This window comes from Cynocephalus volans, chromosome 10, assembly GCF_027409185.1.
Source record: "Cynocephalus volans isolate mCynVol1 chromosome 10, mCynVol1.pri, whole genome shotgun sequence".
Taxonomy (NCBI): Eukaryota; Metazoa; Chordata; class Mammalia; order Dermoptera; family Cynocephalidae; genus Cynocephalus; species Cynocephalus volans.
The window spans coordinates 13,632,361-13,650,146 of NC_084469.1; positions in this window are offsets into that span (position 1 = coordinate 13,632,361).

Here is a 17,786-nt window from a genome sequence, read left to right on the forward strand (position 1 = left end):
TTACAAACTGAAATGCCCTACTCTAAGGAAGAAAGGTAAGGGACATTTTACGGTCTAAAAGAATTAAGTTCCATATTTCTTATGAAAACAAAATTCATTGCTTAGTGACAAAAAGGTTATAGGTTTCTTATAATAGTCCAATAAGCCAGGTTATTAAAATTTCAGAGCCACTCAACATTCCATGAATACTTTATATATCTGTGGAGGTTTGAGAGAAATGAGATGAAAGATCTCTTGAGCCTGGGTTCTGTTTTTAATTCTGCTCGAGATTGGTCTCTTATAACCAGGAACTAGTTCTTTAGCCTCTCTGGGCCTCAAGTTACTCATTTTAAAAGTCAGCCTAGGGATATCATTAGTAAATATCCAAGGGGCCTTAGGGTTCTGGCCAACAGTTATTCAACATTACTTAAAGCAACGAAGGTGACAAGAAAGGGTGGTTATTGCTAACTGCAGCATTGAACCTGTAGGAATCCAACATTCAGTAAGACTCTAGCAGAATCAGTCAAAAGAAAATTGTTTCTCTTGCTTCTCTCTTTCTGCATTTGGGGAATCATTCATTCCTTTATGAAGTAATTACTAAGTACCAACTACGTGCCAGGCATGTTGTAGGTGTTGGGTATAGAGCTGGGACCCAGCATCAGAGGCACTGCCCTCATGAAACTTACATTGGGTTTGAGGAAGAGAGACCTAAAGCAAGTGAACATGATCAATATGTCAAGAGTTAATAAGTGCTACAGAGGAAAATAAAGCTGGATAAGGGTGGAGAAAAAAGTGGAGAAGGGGATTTTATTTCTCTTTGATAGCAAACTTCATTTGAATTGACATAAGGTAATTTGCAGGCATTGTTCATCTAATTTTTTGTGAACAGTTATGTTTGTTGCAGGAGTATACATGGATTTGAACACTGTGTGCTACCCCAAACCTAACTGAGGGTGTTCTGTGATATACATTTATAAAATCTGAAAGAAAAAAAAAATGCATTTCAAAGTATATCTGCACAGAAAATTTTCAATTAAGAGATTATGGAGCTCTACCAGCCAGACTTCAGGAGAAGGGTCAGGACTGGAAACGTAAATGTGAAAGTCACCATGTCATAGATGGCGTTTCCATAAATCCAAAGTGGCTGGGTGACATCACCTAGGGGTTGAACATAGATGGCGAGGAGAAGAGGAGCAGGGACTGAACCGTGGCTCACTCCACTGTTTACGGTGATGAGGTGGACATAGGAAAGGAGCCTGAGAAGATGCAACCAGAGAGGTGGGAGAACAACAAAGAAAGACTGCTGTCCAGAAAGCAAACAAAGCGTTTCTAGAGCATGGCAGGAAGGAGTGATCAACCGCGTGGAATGCAGCTGATAGGTCTAGAAAGATGAGGATTGATCATGTGAAAGAAAAACAGAAGTAGCAGCAGTTTCAAGAATCCTTTCTCTTTTTCATCATTCTTGCCAGGATTCATTATACCAAGAGCCATTCTTGATACACATTTAATCCCATACCTAAAATGATTGCATGATAGTTGCTTCTTCAAAGCACTTAAATTATTTACATTGCCTTGGATGCGAGGTGTACTTCATGAAGGCAGTGTAATATAGTCAAAAACATAAACTTCAAAGCCAGAAAAACCTGGGTCCAAAATCCACACGCAATTAAGTTGCCCACACTTCAATGGGTCAAGCTCAGATGCGTTACTTAACATTGCTGTAACTCAGTTTGCTCATCTGAAAAATGAAGCTATCATTGCTGAAGATTAAAAGCAATGAATTAAATAAAGAGTTTGAGCACATAAAAAGTCCTCAAATATCTTTTATAGGAAAAGTGGACAACCTGTAAAAGCCAGGCATGGCAGTAAGGCAAAGGAGCCACTCAATGGGGCCTCAGGAGACATGGACTAGGTTCTGGCCCTGGTAGCTATAAGAGTATTTTGTGAAACCCAGGCAACTCACATCATATTCTTCAGCTTTAGAATCAGAGATCAACAGCCAGCAGGCTCAATCTACCATGTTTTGTTTGGAGCAATATTTTTAGTTGGTTCGTTAAGGAGGTATCACTCTCTAGTTTGTGACGTTCATTATTTCCCCGTGACATCACTCATTTACATACCTGCCTGTCCCTTGAACTAATTTGTATTTGCAGCCCTGGAGCAAATAATCTTTCTGGTCCCTTCATTAGAATGTTTCACAAGGTTTGTAACTAACACTCCAAGATATCCTTGTTCCAGGCACTTTTATTTATTGGACCCCATGGACACAATGCTGAGAATCTACACACTTTTCAACACCACACAAAATGTTTTAGGCCTGAAGACAAAGTGATTGCCTCTCAGATAAGAAAGATGAACTGCAAAATTAAATGATAAAAGCTTTTGTGCACAAAATATATAACCGCATATCAACCATTTAACTGCAACTCAATTCAAGTAGTTTGATATTTTAAAAATAAGGTTTAATCACAAGAATAAAAATAAATAATTCATTCTTCAGGAAACTTGGAATTATCAAAGTGTTTTCAAATTTTTAGGGATTGCAGTTAATGTTAATGTGGAAGCTTAAGATGGAGTTCTTTAGGGACAATAGTTACTCTTTTGTTCTCTTGCCATTCTTCTTGGGAAATGTATCCCATAAGGTTAGGCTATGGTCATCCATTTCCTCCACACTTGTCTCAAAGTGATCAGAGAAGTGAGAAAGGGAATGGTTATATGTTACCATATTCATACATTTATCGTACGATGCATCCTATGTCCTTAGAACTAGCATGTCGTAGGTGTTCAGGAATGACTATTGGCTTAATCATCTGCTGAGGGGCAGATAGGGAGAGCAGGGCTCAGGTGCATGAAAGTGATACAATGTAAGGTTTTGATTGTTTCATCTGAACTCTGATATTGTTCAAGGAAGCAATATTCCCAGCATCCCTGCTTCTAGGAGGGGGCATGTGACACGGTTGCTACCAAAGAGGCATGCATATGAGTCTGCTTAGGTTTTTGGAAAGATTTTTACTTTTCTGACTTAATGGGATAGATGCAGATGGTATAGCATGGCTTCTTCCTACCTGGAATCCAGGTATGCTACCTAGAGGAGCAGATAATGTTTTGATGATGCAAGTTGACAAGCCAGAATGCTGGAAATGTTGGAGTAGAGAGACTGAAGGACATTGGGTCCCTTATGTTATTGACAAATTGCTGTGCCAGCCCAGATCACATGCTTCCACATTGCTTATTGTGACATAAAATGAAATTCTATGTCTGTAAACCACAGAAAGTCTGAGTTTTATTTTTTGTTTTGTTGTTGTTGTTGTACTTGCAGCCTGAATGATGTCTGATTGTTACACCATGGAAAGTATCATTAAAATGGAGGAAAGATGATAGCCATCAGCATTAGGGACATTCAGGAACTTTGAAGCTAGGGCACTGAATGAGTGTGCTGGAAGGAAAGTGACTGTAGGCATACGGATACAGTTAGTAAAGCATTTAAGAAAACCACCACTGTTGGGCAAGCAGGGAACATATCCTAGATATTAATATCCTGAAGTCTAAGGTATAGGTGGATGACAGAGCATACAAGTTCTCAGTATGGACTACCTCAGTCCAGGCACACAGCTTCCTGATATTAAAGATATGCAAGAATAGAACTTAAGAAACATAAAGAAATTGATGCCTAGCATGCCTCTAACAATATTCATCTATGCATTTCTATTTTTTTTATCAGCAATTTTGGTAGGACTAAGGATAGTAGACTTCAAGAATTCAAGTTGAATTCCTTGGAATTGCATCAGATGTGTTTTTCTCTGGTCAATTTGTAAAATATCCCCTACTAGACTATAAGATACTTAAGGGTAAGGAGTAGAGGAGAGGAAGGGGTTTGTGCACATCAGGCTCAAATGACTGTGGGACATGATTTGAAGATGATTCCCAGGCAAATGTGTATAAGCCTAGGAAGTATTTAAGCTGCTTAGAAGTAGTTTTTAAAAATGACTTTTAGACAGGTAATCGAGTAAGGAAGTTATTTTGGTCCTGTGGCTATTTATAAATAAGCATGTATCAAGAGATTTCCAAAAGCTTAATGTCTTTAAAATACATTATTTAGACTTTTGTTTCCAGTTTCTTTCAGTTCTTTGGCATTAGAGAAGCCTTCTTTTTTTCAGCTGAGGGCGGAAACTCAGTTAATTGTGATGTGGTGCAAATAAACTGAAAGGTGTGCCTTTGATCTCCATGCCTGCCATTAAATTCTGTTCCCTTAGTAGAGATGTAATAACCAGCAGTGAGGTACAGGACAATTAAGTTGTCCTCTGCAAGCCTCAGATTCCACACTTGAAATGAAGCAATGGGACCAGGTGTTCACAAAAGTGCCTTCCTTCCAGTTCTAGCATTTTATGGTCTCAGAATTCTACAACATAGATTCTCTTAACTTTCAGTCCAGAGGTACAATAGACAAGCAGGTAGCTGACTTGACCCAACTCATTCTCCAGAAATGCAAAGTTGCTCATTCTCTGAGGGTGGATGGCTTGCATCACTTTCTTAGGCAAAGAATAACTCATCTGCATTATTATGGTAAGCCTGGTATTTGAACTTGCCTTTTGGAGAATTTTCAAACTTAAATAAAGATCTTTTCTTTCAAAGTTTGAGATAAGAGTAGCTTTTCCAAGGAAGTAGAGTTAAAGAATATTTGGAATTGCCCTAAAAGCCCAATGTCTGTATCTTGAATTACCAAATGACTTCAAATTATCTGCCCTATTTTATAAGGTCCGGACAAGAAATTACCTCATTCAGAATTATACAGCTCCAATCCAAAATCTGCTGCATGCCATAATCTGTGCTAGGTCACTTCATATTTTTCATTATCTGCTAGACAATAAACAACTCCAAAGGGTGTTTGTTTTTATGCTTTCTAGTTTGGTGTCTATAGAATATACCCACAAATATTTAATGTATTTGTGGTAATAATTACTTCTTGTAAAAATACATATAACAATATGTGGTAGGTAAGTACAACTATTAATTCCATTTTATACATGAGTAACATGAGTCTCAAATAAGTTTAAAAAATCCAATATCACAGACCAATCACTGGTAGAGTTATGGTTTGTATCTAAGCATTTTAACTTCAAAAAAAGTACCCTTTGTACTAACTGCATTGTGCCTTTTTTTAAAATTATTTTTCAAATTTTTAACTAACAAGTAATAATTGTATATATTTATGGGGTACAGTTTGTCAAAGAAATATCTGCATTCCCCTCATACACTGCAGCATTATTTACAATATCCAAGATACAAAATCAACCTAAGCATCCATCAACAGATGAATGAATAAAGAAAACTTGGTATATACATACAATGGAATACTACCCAGCTTTAAAAATGAAGGAAATCCTCTCATTTGCAACAGCATGGATGAACATGGAGGATATTAAGCTAAGTGACATAAGCCAAGCACAAAAAGATAAATACTGAATGATCTCACTTATATGCAGACACTAAAAAAGTGAAATTCATAGAAATTGAGAGTAGAACAGTGGTTACCAGAAGATGGGGGAGTCAAGGAGAGGATGGAGAGACGCTGGTCAGAGGGTAACAGCAAGTTTGAGGTGGACAGGAGGAATTTATTCTGCCTTCTTGTCATGACTCTCTACCTATTCTCCTTTCCTCAACACACTAAGCCCATAACAAATAGATTTTCAACTAGACTATGGAAATCATCATCCTCTGATAGGAAAGGTTTTTTTGTTAAAAACATTTTGCAACAAAAGATATCCTTCCTTGGGGCTAACTTGGAGTTATAAGTATGCCCCCAAGGCCATCCCACAGAGAATAGGAAAGAATTAAAAGACTGAGAAAGTAGGATTCCAAAAAGAAGACAGGAAGCACAAAGGGTAAGAGAGTGGGCCCTGAGCCATGGGGGAAAATAGGAAATAAAAGCTAGAGCAATAGGGCATCAAAGCCATTTCCCAAACTCCAGTGCCCCTTGTGGACTGGAATGGGCTGAGACCCAATTAGAATATGAGGTTCAAAAATTTTTCCAAAGGATCATGGCCAGGATCCTAGGCAGGTACTGAGGACAGCCCCCACTGCCTGGAAGCAGGTAAGGAGCATGCCAAAAACACCACTTCTGCACAAGTGGCCCACCACAGCCATCATCACAGCCATGGTTGCCACAAAAGTAGCTCACTGCCACAGCAGTAGCCATAGCCACCATGCCGGCAGCCTGCCAGACACTCAGCTGCATTGACACAAAGAGAGTCACCAGCAGAGATTGGAAAAAGAAAAGAATATCTCTCCTCAAAGCTCAGTCCAGAATAATAGAAGAAGCAACTGCTCTACCAGATGACTAGACATCAACACAGAGATATTAGAAACATGAAAATCCAAGAAAATATGATGCCACCAAAATAATACAGTAATTCTCAAATACCAGACTCTGCAGAGCAAGAAATACTTGAAATGACTGAAAAGGAATCCCAAGCAACAATCTTAAGGAAACTCACTGAGATAGGCAAAGATTCAGTTAGACAACATAATAAAATGAGAAAAAAAAATACAGGATATGAAGGGGAAATTTTACAAAGAGATTAATACCTTTAAAAAGAATGTAGCAGAACTCATGGAACTGAAAGACTCACTCAATGAAATAAACACGACTGGGAGCTTAAGCATTAGACTAGAATGCACAGAAGAAAGAATTTCTGATCTTGAAGATATTCTTTTCTAAATAACCCAGGTAGACCAAAAAAAAAAAGGAAAAAAGAATTTTAAAAAATGAAGACAATCTAAGAGAGCTAGCAGACAACCTTGAGCACACTAACGTTAAAGTCATGGGTGTTCCTTCAGGAGAGGATAGAGGAAAAGGCATGGAAAACTATTCAACAAAATAATAATGGAAAACTTCCCAGGTATAGGGATAGACACAAACCTTCAGATCTAGGAGGCTCAAAGATCCCCAAACAGATTCAATCCAAAAAATCCTCTCCAAGACACATAATAGTCAAATTGACAAATCTCAGAGACAAAGAGAGAATCTTAAAAGAAGCAAGAGAAAAGTGTCAGGTCACCTGTAAGGGAGCCCCTATTAGACTAACAGCAGACTTCTCAACAGAAACTATACAGGCCAGAAGAAAATGGTATGATATATTCAAAACACTAAAAGAAAACCTTGCCAGCCATGAATACTATACCCAGCAAGGATATCCTTCAGAAATAAGGGAGAAATGTATTTTCCAGACAAAATGCATGAGTTCACCAGCACACGACCAGCCCTGTAAGAAATCCTCAAGGAAGTCCTGCATCTGGAATCCAACAAATGATAATCACTACCACAAATACACAATAAAGAACAAAACTCACTGGTCAAACAAAAATGCAAATGAGAAAGAGAAAGAAACTAAACTTTATCACCACAAAAAAACAATAATGACCAGGAAACAAAAGCAAACACACTCTTGGTCTCTTTGGAAGATGACAGGGAAGCAATCCATTTTCTAAAACTAGCAAGTAAAAGGGAAGAACCAAGCATTTGTACTGTCTTTCCTGCATGAATTGTTCCTCATGGTAACCATAAACAGCTGAGGAGGGAACATTCCTGTCTAGTGAAGTATCCCAGCTAGTAAATAAAGAGGGAATAAAATAATTAGAATACGGTATTTTGCAAACCCCTATTGAAATAATGGAACTAGCCAAAGATCATCAATGTCTTCTAACATCACAGAGAGACGATCAGATATAATAGGTTGCCTGCCGTAAGAACGCATACCTCTGAACCCCCCCAAGTGAGACCAAGCCTCTTCATTCAGCAATCAATCATCAGGAAATTCAGGGGATGATGGGACATGTTACATGACACTACTGGGATGAAGCCAGCATATTCAGACATTGGGAAACTTTATGGGTAAAAGGAAAAAAAAAATAGATGAAGGGGTAAACTATAGATTAAAAGAAACTTAAGAGACAACTGACATAGAAATCAATGGTAACAAGCAGGACTTGTTTGGATCCCAATGTAAACAAATCAATTATAAGAAAGAAAGAGGGAGGGGGAGAGAATAGGAGAAATTTAAACATGTTTAATGTTTAACTATGTTAAGGAATTATTATTGATTTTTAAAATGTGATTATATGCTGCAGTTATGTCACTTATAAAAGAGTTCTTATCCTTTAGAGATACATACTGAAATATATACAGATGAGCACTATGATACTGGGATTGACTCAAAATAATCCAGGGGGCAGGCAGACAGTGGGTGGGGGGTACAAATAAGATAAGACTGGCCATGAGTTGTTGATTGCTGTAGCCAGACTTATTGTACATATTAAATTTTTCATAATAAAAATAAATATACAAAATTATTTTAAAAAAATTTTTTTCATCCATTTTGAACTCTGTGGTGCTTCATTGATTAACCATAAGATTATTTACAATGTGGTCTCAGCTTCTCACTCTCATTCATGATAATTATGAAGTCCTTGGTTTACAAACAAATAACAGCTATACCATTAACTAGTTAATAATCGGTTATATCAAGGAATTTTTCATCAATACTGCAGTATCAGTTTGATTTTATATTTAATATTACTAAAACGTCTCTGAAACTCAGTTCTATAGGATTTGGATGAAGTTGGCTGGTTCAGTTCATGACCCTTTTTTTCAGCAAGTTTCCTACATATTTGGAGAGCTCTTCCTCTGTCAAGTATTCACTAAGCTCCTAACGTCCCCAAAACTACCAAGTATCATCAAGGATTCAACTGAATTATCTTTTTCTCGTGAACACCAGGAATCTGGAATTGATTTGATTACAGTTAATCATTTTTGCCATGGACTGAAGAATTTGGATTCATTAGGGCATTATGCCTCAAGTGGTAGCTCTCATATCAAGGGCTTATACCAGTCTTCTTTATCTTTCTGATGCAGGAAAGGGATAAGTAAATATACCTCACACAAATAACCTTTCAGATTCAGGTTATTATTTTATATAAAAATTTAGACATCATCTTCCTAATTTAGTTTGCTTCAGATTCTGCTAAAGTATTAAATGAGTACTTAGAATTCTAGAATTTGAATTATGATTTCATTACATTGTTTAGTAGCTGCAGAGCCTTTGAGAAACTACCTAACCGCTCAGTTTCCTCAATTGTAAAATGATAATACCTCCCTCATATGGTTATGGTGTGTATTGAACTAGATGATATAAGTAAAACATTAAATATGGTACCTAGCACATTGTGGTAAAAATGTAAGCAATCATTATTATTAATAAATTGACAAAGAAACCTACTCTTACTACTTTTATTAGAAAGTTTTCTGGATCATATAGCGAATGCTATAAAACATGAAAAGACAACCAAAAATTTAAATATTATAAAAGAGGTGATTACCAATTTTGTAGATAATATAAATCTAAAATTCTAAGAGATTCTGTTTAAAATCTATCAAAACGTGTAAGACAGTTTACTAAGCATCTGGATTCTGTATATATGTACATTTATGTGTTATACCTAAGAAATATACTTATATATATATATATATACATATATACATATAAAGCATCATTTACATACAAAATTATTATGTATATTTATCTGAAATCCAGATATGTATACATACATACACATGTGGGGTCTCCAAAAAATTCATGGAAAGATTTGTATTATCTTTTAAATCTATATTCCATAAACTTTTTGAAGTACCCTTGTGTACTCATATATATGGAATCCAGTTCCACACTAAATTATCATATATATTTACATACACTCACATATTTATAGGCATGTCTTATGCCCAACAACGACTATTCAAAATTGCGATAGTATATAAATTATTCACAACGGCAAAATGTGGATGACAGATTCTATATGTTTTTATCCCAAAATTTTGATATGATTGATAGAAAAATAATAAACCTGATTAAAGGATGGTAAGTTTCTTTAATGGCAAAAGATAAAGAACCGTATTTATTTGGAGCTTTTCACGCAAGGCAAAAGACAACACAGCTTGTCCCCAGTTGAAGTCACAGGCTCCACATTTCTTATCATTTCTTATAATATGTCCTTCAGCTGATGATACCACTTAAACTGAGCGAGGATCTTGCCATTTCTGAAACATCTTCCTGAGACAGTGTTAAATATTCCCTCTTTAACCTTGGTCTGTTTTAGTTACAATTCCTGTCTACTCATGTGCCACAATTATCTAGCACAGAACAAGCCCAGAACAGTCTTCAGTGCCCCCATGAGACTGAGTAAAGAGCATGTAAAAATCTCAGGTCTGCTTAAGGTCTCAGACTTAGTTTTCTCCTGGTTTCAGCCCAAGCAGTTCAATCATTTAAAAATCTTTTAAAAAAATTTTTTATAGGACAGGAAGAAAATAAATGTCCATCACTGTTACTAGACAACTATTTGAATTAGTCAAGGAGACTCGGGAAATGGTACTGTATCAATTAAATAAATTGAAATATCAAACATTTCTTTATCAATTGAATTATTTGTTTTTCCCTCTTTCTGGTAAGAAATCACATACCAGTACCAGACTCACCTTAGTGAACATGACATTTCTCCAGGATAGGGTATATTTCTCCTTTAGGGCACCATCACAGATATCTGACCTTTGACAAATAGAGCTGAATCCAAATAATTGCAATCATTCTTAGTGCTCAAATCACCACTACTTGGTCACTGGCAATCCTCTCGACAGACTGGCCTATTTATCTTTTGAACTCTATTCTCAAAATTGTATTCTTTTCCATAAAAATGTGCTTCAGGGTCATCTTTTGATCTGCTTTCTTCAAATAAGAAATCAGATTCTTTCTAAAGATTCCTGTTTCTTTATTTGAAATATAGAAATCGACACCAAAAAACATTGAATTTTTAAAATTATAATCACTCAGGGTAAAAAAAAAAAGATTGATGTACACCCTATGAACAGAAAAACTATCTTTGTATCAAAAGATTGTGACTTCATTTATATTAATTGTCTTGTATTCATTTTACTATTTACTAACTTTCTTTTTGCTTCATTCTATATATTCTTTGTAACTCTGATGTTCATGCTTTTTTCACTAAGATGTTAGTAATCATCATAGCAAATACCATATTCACATCACAATTACCTCTGCTTACCAAAAGGCACTATTAAGAAAATAAATAAGCAAGTGATAGTCTGAGAGATGACATTTGATCTGACAAAATAATAGAATCCAAAGTATATAAAGAACCCTTACAAATTCAATAATAAAAAGACAAGCAACTCAATAAAAGTGGGCAAAATATTGAACATACACTTTACAAATGAATAGGTACAAGTGGATATTAAGCACAACAAGAAAGTGCTCAACATCATTAGTCATCAGAGAAGTACAAATTAAATGCATAATGAGATACCACTACACATCTACTAGGGTGACAAATTTTTTTTAAGGATAAAAGAAGTCTCACACATTGTTAGATTTATAGATGAGTACTATTACTACTTTGGAAAATATCTGGCAGTTTCATGTAAAACTAAACATGTACCTGAGGCAGAGGTACCACTGGGCTTGGGTTACTCCAAGGTACACGGTGAAACTTGGTGGAAGGCATGGAGGCAGGAAGTGGCGCTTCTGGAAAGCTGAGCAGCAGGTGCTGCAGGACCCCCACCCAAGCCAGTCCCCACTGCCCAGAGAGGTTTGAGAGCTGCCAGGCCCACACACCATGAGTTATCCATGCCAGAACACACAGGCACTGCTGGACCCCCAGCCTGGGCCAGTCCCCACCACCCAGTGTTGCCCAAGAGCTGCTGGGCCCACATGTGCTGAATCAGCCTCACCAGAAAAGGCAGGTGCAGGGATCCCCAGCCCAGGCCAGTCCTCACCACCCAGAGAGGCCTGAGAGCTGCTGGGCCCACATACCCTGAGAAAGCCACTCCGGAACAGGCAGGCACCTCACACCATGGGACCCCCCAGCCCAAACCAGTCCCCGCTGCCCAGAGAGGACCAAGAGCCACCAGGCCCACACACCCTAAGTCAGCCTTGCTGGAACAGCCAGATGACACAGGACCCCCAGCCCAGGCCAGCCCCTGCCAACTAGAGAGATCTGAGAGCTGCTGGGACCATACACCCCAAGCCAGCCATGCTAGAACAGGCAGGTGCTGCAGGACCTCCAATCCAGGCCAGTCCCTGTTGTCCAGAATTGGCAGTCCCTTTAGGATCCAGGCCAGACTTCAGGGTGGAATGAGTGGACCATGATACCCCCTGCCACAATGACTAAACACCAAAAGAAAGATACCAGAAATATGAAAAACCAGGAAACTACGTCACCACCAAAGGGAAACAATAACTCTCAAACTCTAGATCTTATAGAACAGGAAGTCCTTGAAATGACAGACAAGGAATTTCAAGCAGCAATTCTAAGGAAACTGAACGAGATACAAGAAAACTTAGTTAGACAACACAATGAAATAAGAAAAAATATACAGGATCTGAAAGAAGAAATGTACAAAGAAATCAATGCCCTGAAAAAGAATGTAGCAGAGATTGTGGAGCTGAAGGAGTCATTCAATGAAATAAAAAACACCACAGAGAGTCTAACCAGCAGGCTAGAACAAGCAGAAGAGAGAATTTCTGACCTTGAAGACAGGCTGTTTGAATCAACATGGGCAGACCAGAAAAAAAGAAAAAAGAACTTAAAAAATTGAAGAAAATGTAAGAGAGATAACAGACAACCTTAAGCACTCAAATATCCAAATCATGCATATTACACAAGGGGAAGAAAAAGGAAATGGCATTGAAAACATATTCAGTGAAATAATAAAAGAAAACTTCCCAGGTATAGAGAAAGTCACAGATCTTTGGATTCAGGAGACCCAAAGATCCCCAAACATATTAAACCCAAAAGGTCCTCTCTAAGACATGTTATAGTCAAACTGGCAAAACTCAAAGACTAAGAGAGAATCTTAAATGCTACAAGAGTGAAGTGGCAAGTCACCTATACGGGAGCCCTAATCAGACTAACATCAGATTTTTCATCAGAAACCCCAAAAGCCAGAAAAGAATGGGATGATATATTCAAAATACTAAAGGACAAAATTGCCAGCCAAGAAAACTTTACCCAGCAAGGATATCCTTCCAAAATGAAGGACAAATAGTATATTTCTCAGACAAACTAAAACTGTGGGAGTTCACTACCACATGACCAGCCTTACAAGAAATTCTCACAAAAGTACCAGGTTTAGTATCTGAAAAAAAACCATCACTGCCATGAACACTCAAGAAAGAACAAAACCCACCAGTAAAACAAAATGCTAACAATAAAGAGGAAAAATAGTTTATCTACTACCCCAAGAAACCAACAAACACAGAAGACAAACAGAAAATCAGAAAGGAAGGAACAAAGATACTTAAGACATCTAAACAAGAATCAATAAAATGCTAGGAGTAAATCAACACCTTTCAATAATAACTCTAAATGTAAAAGGATTAAATTCCCCACTCAAAAGACACAGACGGACTGACTGGATTAAAAAGACAGACCCAACAATATGTTGCCTTCAAGAGACTCACCTCGGGCCGAGCCCGTGGCGCACTCGGTAGAGTGCTGCGCTGGGAGCGCGGCGACGCTCCCGCCGCAGGTTCGGATCCTATATAGGAATGACCGGTGCACTCACTGGCTGAGTGCTGGTCACGAAAAAACGACAAAAAAAAAAAAAAAAAAGAGACTCACCTCACCTGTAAAGACACACATAGACTAAGAGTAAAAGGATGGAAAAAGATATGCCATGCAAACAGAAATGAAAAATGAGCTAGAGAAGCTATTCTTATATCAGACAAAATAGACTTTAAACCAGAAACCATAAAAAGAGATAAAGAAGGCCACTATATAATGAAAAAAGTATCTATCCATCAAGAAGACATAACAATAATAAATACATACACACCCAACATTGGAGCAGCCATATTTATAAAGCAAACACTACTAGACCTAAAGAATGAGATAGACACTAATACCATAATAGCAGGGGACTTGAACACCCCCCTCTCAACACTGGGCAGATTATCTAGGCAAGAAATCTATAGAGAAACACAAGATCTAAACAATACTTTAGACCAATTGGACTTGGCAGATATCTACAGAACATTCCATCCAACAACCTCAGAATATTTCTTCTTCTCAACAGCACATGGAACATTCTCCAGGACAGTCCACATGTTATGTCACAAATCAAGTCTCAACAAATTTTTTTTAAAAACTGGAATTATTCCCAGTATTTTTTCAGATTGCAATGGATAAAATTAGAAATCAATAACAAACAAAACTTGGGAGACTATACAAACACATGGAAATTAAACAACATTCTACTTAATGACATATGGGTCCAAGAAGAAACTAAACAGTAAATCAAAAAATTTCTTGGAACTAATGAAAATAGTGACACATCATACCAAAACCTGTGGGATACTGCAAAAGCAGTATTAAGGGGGAAATTTATTGCATTAAATGATTCAGAAGAATGGGAAGGTTGCAACTAAATAGCCTAACACTTCACCTTAAAGAACTAGAAAAGCAAGAACGATCCAAACCCAAAGTTAGTAGATGGAAAGAAATAATTAAGATCAGAGGAGAACTAGATGAAATAGAAACCCAAAAAACAATACAAAAGATCAATGATACAGAAAATTGATGTTTTGAAAAGATAAACAAAATTGACAAACATTTAGCAAGGCTAACCAAGAAAAGAAAAGACCCAAATAAAAATTAGAAATGAAATATGTGATATTATAATTGATACATTAGAAATACAAGGAATCATTAATAGACTACTATAAACAACTATATGCCAACAAATATGAAAATCTGGAGGAAATGGATAAATTTCTGGACACATACAAACTACCAAAACTGAGCAAAGAAGATATAGAAAATCTGAACAGACTAATAAAAATAAAAGAGTTTAAAGCTGTTATCAGAAGTCTCCCCCCCCCAAAAAAAGCCCTGGACTGGACAGGTTCACTGCAGAGTTCTACCAAACCTCCAAAGAGGAATTGATACCAATCCTCTACAAACTATTCCAAAAGACTGAAACAGAGGCCATTCTCCCAAACTCATTCTATGAGACAAATATTACCCTGATACCAAAACCAGACAAAGATACAACAAAAAAAGAAAATTACAGGCCAAGATCCTTGATGAATATAGATGCAAAAATCCTCAATAAAATACTAACTAACAGAATACAGCAACACATACACAAAATTATACACCAGAATCAAGTGGGATTCATCCCAGAGATGCAAGATTGGTTCAACATATGCAAATCAATAAATGTGATACACCACGTCAATAAAATTAAAGACAAAAACCATGTGATCATCTCTATAAATGCTGAAAAAGCATTTGACAAAATTCAACATTCATTCCTGATAAAGACTCTCTACAAGTTAGGTATAGATGGAAAGTATCTCAATACAATTAAAGCCATATATGATAAGCCCACTGCCAATATTATCCTGAACAAGAACTAGACAAAGATGCCCATTCTCACCACTCATATTCAACAGTGTTGGAAGTACTAGCCAGAGCAATCAGAGAAGAGAAGGAAATAAAGGGTATCCAGATTGAAAAAAGATGAAGTCAAACTGTCCCTGTTTGCAGACGATATGATCCTATTTATTGAACAGCTTAAAGCCTCTACCAAAAAAATAACAAATGGGATTATATCAAACTAAAAAGCTTCTGCACAGCAAAAGAAACAATCAACAGAGTGAAAAGACAACCAACAGAGTCAGAGAAAATATTTGCAAAATACACATCTGACAAAGGATTAATATCCAGAATATATAAGGAATTGAAACAACTTTACAGCAAAAAAAACAAATAACCTAACTAAAAATTGGGCAAAGGAGTTGAATAGGCATTTCTCAAAGGAAGATACACGAATGGCCAACAGACACATGAAAAAATGCTCAACATCATTCAGCATTCAGGAAATGCAAATCAGAACCACTTTGAGATACCATCTCACTCCAGTTAGGATGGCTAATGTCCAAAAGACTGATAATGATAAATGCGGGTGACGTTACAGAGAAAAAAGGAACCCTCATACATTGTTAGTGGGACTGCAAATTGGTGCAGCCTTTATGGAAAATGGTATGGAGGTTCCTCAAACAATTACAGATAGATCTACCATATGATCCAGCTATCCCACTGCTGGGAATATACCCAGGGGAATGGAAATCATCATGTTGAAGGGATACCTGTACTCCCATGTTTATTGCAGCACTATTTACAAGAGCCAGGAATTGGAACCAGCCCAGATGTCCATCATCAGATGAGTAGATAAGGAAACTGTGGTATATGGACACAATGGAATACTCCTCTGCTATAAAAAAAGAATGAAATACTACCATTGGCAACAACATGGACGGACTTAGAGAAAGTTGTATTAAGTGAAATAAGTCAGGCACAGAAAGAAATACTACATGTTTGCACTTATTTGTGGAAGCTAAAAATAAATAAATAAACAAACAAAATGGTGTGGGAGGGAAGAAGACACAACAATCACAACAATTCCTTGAACTTGTTAAGACAAGTGAGCAGATATGATGTAGTTGGGGTGAGGGGAAGAAAGAGGGGGAAAGAGGAATGAGAAAAGGGACACGAAAATTTTTTTTAAAATAAAGAAAAAGTAAAAATAAATAAAACAATAAAGAAAAAAAAAACCTTAACATGTATCTAATCTATGATCCAGTAATCTCAACTCTCAGATTTACCCAAAATAAATGAAAACGTATGTTCACAAAAATACATGGACAAGAATGTTTACAGTGGCTATATTCATTATAGCCAAAACCTAGAAATACCGCAGATGTGTGATTAACCAATTGTGATACATTCATACAATGAAATATCACTCACACGTAGAAAGGAACAAGCAATACAGATAAATCTTCGAAAGATTATTGAATGAAAAGACTTCTAGTGAAAATACATACTCTATGATTACATTTATGTAATGTTTTAACAGGCAAATTTTATATTTTGTGGAACAGAAATTAGATCGTTGGTTGCCTGTGGGGATGGGAGTGGAGACTGAAGGGAAGGGGCAGGAGGGAACCTTTTGTTTTGTTCTGTTTTGTTTTTTTGTCCTTTTCGTGACCGGCACTCAGCCAGTGAGCGCACCAGCCAGTCCTATATAGGATCTGAACCCGCAGCGGGAGCGTCGCTGCGCTCCCAGCGCCGCACTCTCCTGAGTGCGTCACAGGCTCGGCCGAGGAGGGAACCTTTTGGAATGATGGTAATTCATATGTCTCCATGGGAGTTTGCGTTATGTAGGTGTATGCATTGGTCAACATCCAACAAATGTACAGTTAATATTTGTGTCTTTAAATATACATCCAAAGAAAAATATTATAAACAAATATTGAATGCTAGTCAATGATATAAATGCTACAGTATTTAGGGGTAAGTGTACAGACATCTGCAATTTACTTTGAAATGCATCAGAAAATAAGTTGAATGGATGGATGAAGAGAGGGATGTCTTAGGACACAAAGAGGTGGTAAGTGTATCGGTGTCTGCTATAAAATTCTTCCAACTTTATTGTATGTTTGAATTTTTTCATAATTTGGGGGACAATCACTGTTCCTCTTAAATCTGAAATTATTTTCTCCTTTACTTTGACTATTTCATCAGCACTCTTACATTGGCTCTAACATGTGCAAGTCTAAATTTTCATTACCCCTGAGAGCCAATTCTCAGAAATGAAAACAAAAGTTTCCAGCTAAACTTAAATAAACTAAAAAATTCACAGATATAAATGACACCTAAGGTCCCATTTAATT